Source organism: Lithobates pipiens, unplaced genomic scaffold, assembly GCF_037356315.1.
Source record: "Lithobates pipiens isolate NorthernLeopardFrog02 unplaced genomic scaffold, aLitPip1_a1.2 Scaffold_19, whole genome shotgun sequence".
NCBI classification, from domain to species: Eukaryota; Metazoa; Chordata; class Amphibia; order Anura; family Ranidae; genus Lithobates; species Lithobates pipiens.
In genome coordinates, this window is record NW_027507764.1 from 341,029,720 (window position 1) to 341,036,828 (window position 7,109).

Below are 7,109 nucleotides of genomic sequence, written 5' to 3' on the forward strand. Positions count from 1 at the left end.
CCCCCCCCCCTCCCCCTACCTACAAGGGGTGGAGGATCTAGGCATAGGCAGCTCTAACCCTTACTAACATCACCATTCACAGTTTTTTAGTTTATTTAATTTATTTTAGCCACAGATAGAGTGGGTAGTCCGTAGCGCGACTTTATTTATTTTTTCTGTATACCGAATTTATCGGCGTATAACACGCGCCGGCGTATAACACGCACCCCAAGTTTAGGAGGGAAATTTAAAGAAAAAAAAAAAAACTTACATTTAAATGCCCATCAATGCAGCCTTATCAGTGTCCATCTGAAGCCTTGTCAGTGTCATTTGCAGCCTTGTCATGCAGCCTGTCCGTCATTGCAGCCTTGTCATGCAGTTTGTCAGTCATTGTAGCCTTGTGCATCAGTGATGTCAGCTTATGTTTTTAAAAATGGTGCTGCCGAGATGTCCTGTGTATCTCGGCGGCGCCCGGAAGTTCTTGGCGGCTTTCGGCACTCTCGGCCCTTCTCGCCGCCCAGAGCCCAAAAATCGTGCGGAAATCGCGGAGGATCGGCGTATAACACGCACCCGCGATTTTCCCCTGATTGTAAGGGGGAAAAAAGTGCGTTATACTCCGATAAATACGGTAAGTGTAAATTTGCTGTCCCCTCAAAATAACCCAACACACAGCCACTAATGTCTAAACCGCTGCCAACAAAGGTGAGTACACCCCTAAGTGAAAATGTCCAAATTGGGCATAAAGTGTCAATATTTTGTGTAGCTACCATTAATTTTCCAGCACTGACTTAACCCTCTCTTGGGCATTCACTAGAGCGTCACAGGTTGCCACTGGAGTCTTCCTCCACATCATCATGGAGCTGGATGTTAGAGACCTTGCGCTTCTCCACCTTCCGTTAGCGTTTAGGTCTGGAGTCATGCTTCGCCAGTCCATCACCTTTACTCTCAGCTTCTTTAGCAAGGCAGTGGTCATCTTGTAGGCATGTTTGAGGTTATGTTATGTTGGAAGACTGCCCTTCTGCCCAGTCTCGGAAGGGATCATGCTCTGCTTCAGCATGTCACAGTACCCTCAATGAACTGTAGCTCCCCAGTGCCAGCAGCACTCATGCAGTCCAAAACCATGACACTCCCACCACCATTGTTGACTGTAGGCAAGACATACCTGGTTGCCGCCACACACGCTTGACACCATCTGAACCAAATAAGTTTAACTTGGTCTCATCAGACCACAGGACATGATTGCAGTAATCCATGTCCTTAGCCTGCTTGTCTTCAGCAAACCGTTTGCAGGCTTTTTTGTGCATCATCTTTAGAAGAGGCTTCTTTCTGGCCCGACAGCCATGCAGACCAATTTGATGCAGTGTGTGACATATGGTCAGAGCACTGACAGGCTGACCCCCCCCCCCCCCCTTCAACCTCTGCAGCATTGCTCGCAGCACTCGTATGTTTATTTCCCAAAGACAACCTCTGGATATGATGCTGAGCACGCGCACTCAACTTCTTTTTTTTCAGATCCTCAGAAATTTCTTTGCCATGAGGTGCTACGCCAAACTTCAAATGACTAGTAAGAGAGTGAGAGTGATAACACCACATTTAACACACCTGCTCCCTATTCACGCCTGGGACCTTGTAACACTAACGAGTCACATGACACCAGGGAGGGAAAATGGCTAATTGGGCCCAATTTTGACATTTTCATTTAGGGGTGTACTCACTTTTGTTGCCAGCAGTTTAGACATTAAATGGCTGTGTGTTGAGTTATTTTGAGGAGACAGCAAATTTACACTGTTATACAAGCTGTACACTCACTACTTTACATTGTAGCAAAGTGTAATTTCTTCAGTGTTGTCACATAAAAAATAATACATTTTTACAAAAATGTGAGGGATGTACAAGGTTTAGGAGTGTGTCTATGGGAATGTTTCTTCCAGAAGCACATTTGTGAGGTCAGGCACTGATGTGGACGAGAAAGCCTGGCTTACAGTCTCCACTCTAATTCATCCCAAAGGTGTTCTATTGGGTTGAGGTCAGGACTCTGTGCAGACCAGTCAAGTTCCTTCACCCCAAACTCGCTCATCCAAATCTTTATTGACTTTGCATTTTTGTACAGGTCCAAATCATTTGTGGAGGGGGCAGGCCGGAGACAGACGCACAGGAAAGAGGGGGGTGAGAGAAGAGATCAGAGGGGCCAGATAGGTATGATGCATGGACTCAGACCACGGTGATCAGGGCTGAGCAGCATGATCTCTCTGGTAAGCCTTTCGATTCTCTGGAGGAGGACCACATATCAGCAAGTTTGAGCACGTTCTGCTGCCTTTAAATTCACACTGACTCTCAGTCTACCTTTTAGTTGTTTTGTATCAAGTTTTAGATACTCTTATCACTATATTGTTTGGATAACCTTCAGGGCCGGTTCACACAGCGAGGCGCGGCGAGGCGTCTCCGACTTGCCTCGCCGCGACCTGCGGGGATCTCAGCGGCGACTTGCAGAGGACTTCTGTATAGTGCAACGCAAGTCGCCCCCGAAGTCGCCCAGAAGTAGTACAGGAACCTTTTTTCTGAGTCGGAGCGACTCGAGTCGCTCCTCTCAGAACGGTTCCATAGTACTGAACGGGGGCGACTTGCGAGAGCGAGGCGAGGCGAGCCGTGTCGCCTCGCATCGCATCGCTGTGTGAATCGGCCCTCACTGTCTGCCTCTTGTATCAGTTATTTGCTGTTTGGACACTATTTTACTTAAATTTTTGTATCATTTGCACATTGTTATCATCATACTTTGTCCATCATTGTTTGTTTATAATTCAAGTTATTGTGATTATTAAAAAATTTATTTATATACACTCCTTAATCTGTTTATTCAGAGAATACTTATTAGCGCTGCACTTACTTTCCACATGTTATATGTACACGTTATATATTTTGCAACGGATCTCTTGCTGTGCTGGCTGCTAACTCACCATCTCTAACAGACAGCGTGGTATATTCGCTTTACTTATACAGTCCTTACCTTTCCTGTGCATGTCACCAATAACCATAGGGACCATATGCTGATCCTCTTATTACCGCTGATTTGTGTTTTGAAGCGCTTTTATCTATGTGGAGTATGTAAGTGCAATTCTTATATTACTCTTTAATAAAACATTCGTTACGGAATTACACTATGTGCCCCTTTTTCCTTCTTCCACATCTTTCTGGTTGGGTTCATTCTTCCATGCATCTCTAATTTACTATATCCAACGCCTATGAGAGTGATTGCCTGGAGGTTACATCCATACTGAAAACCTGGATCTTCAGGGTCATCATATTTAGGGCTCTTTCACATGGGGCAGATCCGTGCTAATCTGCCCCGTGGATATCCGCTTGCTCAGCGGGGATCGCTCCGTTGATCCCCGCTGAGCAGGAAGATGACAGGTCCATCTCTGCACCCTGCGCAGGGACAGACCTGTCAGAGCACCGCTCTCCGCTATGAGAGATCGGATGATGACGGACCGCACAGTCCGTCATCACCCGATGATGGATAGAAAAGTAGGATTTTCCTCCATCACACTTTTTCGGATTGGAGCGGGTTGGATGTCAGCAGACATATGTCACCGCTGACATCCAACGCTCCATAGACCTCTATGGAGCATCTGTTCAGGTCCGCCGGGAAAACTGACAGGCGGACCTGAACGAATCGGCCGTGTGAAAGAGGCCTTAGCCTGTGGGTCCACGTTTTCTGGTAAGCGGCTAGTGCTTATGGTGGCGGATTCCTTTTGTCTCGCATCTTTCTTTGGATATTCACTTAAAGATTGGTTTTGTGCATTATTCACATTTTATTGGATGTCACATATTTGGACTTTTTATTATTGGAATTTTGTTTCCCTTCTAAGGGTTTACAGTGGACTTTATATTTTTTATTATATATGTCACTATATACGTTTGTTTATTTTCAGTTATTTGTATACACATTCACTTCAGTTAATTTTCTTTAGTGCTGTACTTTGTTTCACAAATACGCTTCCCCAATAACCATAGACTGCAGATTCTGACCCTTTGATTTTCGGATCCTTTTGATTTAATTTTTTGGTCTTGATATGTGCAGGCTCCTGTCCCTCCACAATACTTTCATATAAGGACTGCCTGGCCCCAAGGTGTTTGCTGCCACATTGCACATTTATTGTATAGTGCTTTTTATGGCTTATGCCACATACACACGAGCGGAATGTCCAACAAGACGGAAGCTTTTCATCGTATATTCCGATGGTGTGTATGCCTCATCTGACTTTTTTTTTTTTTTTTTTTTTTACAAAACAAAAATTCTGACGGACCTAGAAATAGAACATACTTTAAATATTACCGATGGAACCAATTCCTATCGGGAAAACTGCTCGCCTGTATGCTGTTCCGACGGACCAAAAACGTTGCATGCTCTGAAGCAAGTAGGAGACAGAAGCTATTGGCTATTGAACTTCCTTTTTCTAGTCCCATCGTACGCGTTGTATGTCATCGCGTTCTTGACGATCGGACTTTGGTGTGAGTATGCACAACAGTTTCAGTGGAACTCCGTCGGAAAAACCTTTGGAGTTTATTCCGACAGGAATAACCGGTCATGTGTATAGGGCATTATACTATGGTACACGTGCAGTGAAGACGTTCCCTTATTTGTTTGTTTATCGACAACGTTGTCATTAGACGGTGAATGGTGGAGGTTGTAATGATTTTATCCTTCTGTTTTTACATGGATATTTTTAAAACGTTTAATACTTTTTCCAATTTTTTTCTATATTATTTGCATTTATTCAGGTAATATACCTCTGTGGCTCTGTATGTGGCATCTTTTTCTATGCTATATCTTTCCTTGGTATAGATTTGAGTTTTCCACAATCAGTCAGTGTGAATTTAGGCTAAAGGTCAGTTTTTACTTGCAGGGAATGCGCAGGTTTTCCAAGCAGGCAGGCGGTCCCCTTGATGTCTACTGTGATGCAGCAGCTGCACAGATACAGCTGCTACTCCCAATATAACACCCGTGCAGCTGCAAGTGTGGGCCCCAGAATGCAGATAAAGCGGACCCTGAACACAGACCCGCACCTACTGGGTTTTCAAATTGGGAGCACTGGCTGTGTCCGTGCAGCTCCTGTATCCCAATAGAATTAATGGGACATCTAAGTCGGCAATCAGCGACTTATAGCGGGACGTTGATAGCACGGCAGGCAGTCTGACACGAACTGAAATTTTTTGGGAACCAACGACATTAATACAGTGATCAGTGGTAATACTATACACTGTCACTCTACTAATGGCACTGGCTGGGAAAGGTTAACATCTAGGGCGATTAAAGGGTTAAATGTGTGCCTAACAGAGCTTTGGTGCATGCACTGTGAGGTGCTTTAAAGAATAAGTTCACTTTTTACCCAAAATAAATAAATGCACATTGTTCCCCACTAGGGAAATGCCAGTGTCCAGGCAGCTGCCAATCAGTGCCATCAGTGATGCCTAACAATGCCATCTATCAGTGCCACCCATAAGTACCCATCAGTGTCGCCTATCAGTGCCGCCTTTCAGTGGCCATCAGTGAAGGAGAAAACTTACTTATTTACAAAATTTTATAACAGAAACAAAAGAAAAAGTTTGTTTTGTTTTTCTAAATTTTAGGCTTTTTTTTTTTTTTTGTTTAGCAAAAAATAAAAAGGCAGAGGTGATAAACCACCAAAAGAAAGCTCTATTTGTGGCAACAAAATGATAAAAATTCTGTTTGTGTACAGTGTAGCATGACTGCGCAATTCTCATTTAAACAGCGACAACGCTGAAAACTGGCCTAGGCAGGAAGGGGGTGCAAGTATATTGAGGTGGTTAAGAAGGACGAGCTCAGGAGTGTTCGCATGGAACACGCGCAGAGCCCGCCAGGAAGTCGGCACATCGCTGCGCTAATCACAGGCAGTCAGACATTGCCGATATGCAGCTGCAGAGATTGGGCAATGTCTCACTGCCTGTGATTAGCGCAGCGCTGCACCGACTTCCTGGCGGCCTCTGCACGTGGAGTATGCGAACACGCCTGAGCTCATCCCTAGTGGTTAATGACCAGGCCGTTTTTTGCAATATAGCACTGCGTCGCTTTAACTAACAATTGGACGGCCCTGCGATGTTGTACCCAAACAAAATTGATGCCTTTTTTCCCACACACATAGCTTTCTTTTGGTGGTATTTGTTCGACTCTGCAGTTTTTATTTTTTGCGCTATAAACAAAAACAAAAAAAAAAAGCATTATTTATTTTATGCTTTAATACATATCCAAAAAATAAAATAAATGTCTTCATAAATTTAGGCCAACATGTATTCTTTTACATATTTCTGGTAAAAAAAATAAAAAAAATCCCAATATCCCGTATATCGATTTGTAGGCGCTATAACTTTTGCACAAACCAAATAGGGGATAGATTTATGGACTTTTATTTCTTTCTAGGACTGTTGCTGAAAACACATCAGCGAGTAATGAGATTAGTACAATAAAATAGTTTTGTGTGTGTGTGCATTGCAGAAAGTGCGGAGTGCATGCAATGTATCTCAGTGTTAATCCGCTTCCCTGACTGCAGAAGTATGCAGATTCCCAGCTCAGTCCCGCACTTGTCACATGAGGACCTGCAGCCCCCAAGGCGCGCTGAAAGCTAGGACCGAGCGGATCCCTCCTGGACTGTACTCACCCCGATCCCAGCTCCAAGTTATCCCCTTGTACCGGGCCAGCTGTCATCCCACATTTCTCTACATCAGGAGCGAGCTTCCGGCAGCGCACCTCCTTCCTCGCTGCCTGTTGCTCTCTCCAGTCTGTGCACGCCCACAATACCTTTTTTTTTTTTTCTATTTTTTTTTTAAACAAACTTTATCAGCACTAGGTGCAGTATCTGCACAGCAGAGACCATCGCTGTGAATTCAGTCTGCATTTTTGGAGTATCAGCCTTTATAGCTGTCGGTTTTCTTCCTAGTCTGCATCCTCCTCTTATTTCTTCCTGAAATATGCACACACAGATCCAAACTATTGGAGTTTCTATTCTGCTGTACTTATTTCCTATTCAAATAGCCTTCTATTTCAAAGATACGATCGTAAAGCATCATTTGCATCCCTGTTTCCGCCATGTAATCCTAAAATCCGATCGAAAGAT

General features: G+C 44.1%; 1 protein-coding gene across 3 annotated transcripts in view; it reads right to left on the minus strand.

Annotated features, from left to right (window-relative positions):
• The window catches only part of LOC143996840 (uncharacterized), a 79,811-nt gene extending 73,030 nt beyond the window's left edge, over positions 1-6,781 (minus strand). For all 3 annotated transcript variants that reach the window (XM_077492124.1, XM_077492123.1, XM_077492122.1), the window contains exon 1: positions 6,654-6,781. The gene's annotated coding sequence lies outside the window, so the exon portion shown is untranslated. The remainder of the gene's footprint in view (positions 1-6,653) is intronic.
• Between the last annotated feature and the right edge of the window lie 328 nt (positions 6,782-7,109).